The sequence below is a fragment of the Dermacentor variabilis genome, chromosome 1 (assembly GCF_050947875.1).
Source record: "Dermacentor variabilis isolate Ectoservices chromosome 1, ASM5094787v1, whole genome shotgun sequence".
Taxonomy (NCBI): Eukaryota; Metazoa; Arthropoda; class Arachnida; order Ixodida; family Ixodidae; genus Dermacentor; species Dermacentor variabilis.
Window position 1 is genome coordinate 158,621,295 of NC_134568.1, and position 665 is coordinate 158,621,959.

Sequence of the window (665 nt, forward strand, 5' to 3'; positions counted from 1 at the left end):
ATCTTTCTGGGTGAAGGCGACTGGTCAGTAAACCCGCACATGCTGCCTGAAGGCATCAATGTTGCCAGATTCAAGACCCTCGTTATGTAAGAACGAAAAGAAAGGGGGTTAACCGAGGGGCGCGATATTTATTAATCATATCATGAGAAGCCAACAAAGACACCAAGGACAACATAGGGGAAATTATACTTAATAACTGAATTAAAGAAATGATAAATGAACGGCAATGAAAGTAGATGAAAAAACGACTTGCCGCAGGTGGCGCAGGCTAACACTCCCACGGTTAGTTCTAGTAATCACACATAAATACCCAAGAAAGTGGATGGGGAAACCGCGCCGCAGTAGCTCAATTGGTTAGAGCATCGCACGCGTAATGCGAAAACGTGGGATCGTTCCCCACCTGCGGCAAGTTGTTTTTTCATCCACTTTCATTTCCATTAATTCATCATTTCTTTAATTCAATTCATACGTAAAAGTAATTTCCCCTATTTTGTCCTTGGTGTGTGTTACCTTCTTACACACACACACACACACACACACACACACACACACACACACACACACACACACACACACACACACAGGGAGAAGCTACTCGGTGTCAATACAGAGTCCCAATACACCTCATCTGCGTGCACGCGCGCACACACACACAGTGGGAGAGA

General features: G+C 44.8%; 1 non-coding gene across 1 annotated transcript; it reads left to right on the forward strand.

Annotated features, from left to right (window-relative positions):
- The first annotated feature begins 335 nt into the window (after positions 1–335).
- Positions 336–408, forward strand: TRNAT-CGU (transfer RNA threonine (anticodon CGU)). The gene has a single exon. It is a non-coding gene; the product is annotated as a tRNA-Thr (tRNA).
- Positions 409–665: the final 257 nt, after the last annotated feature.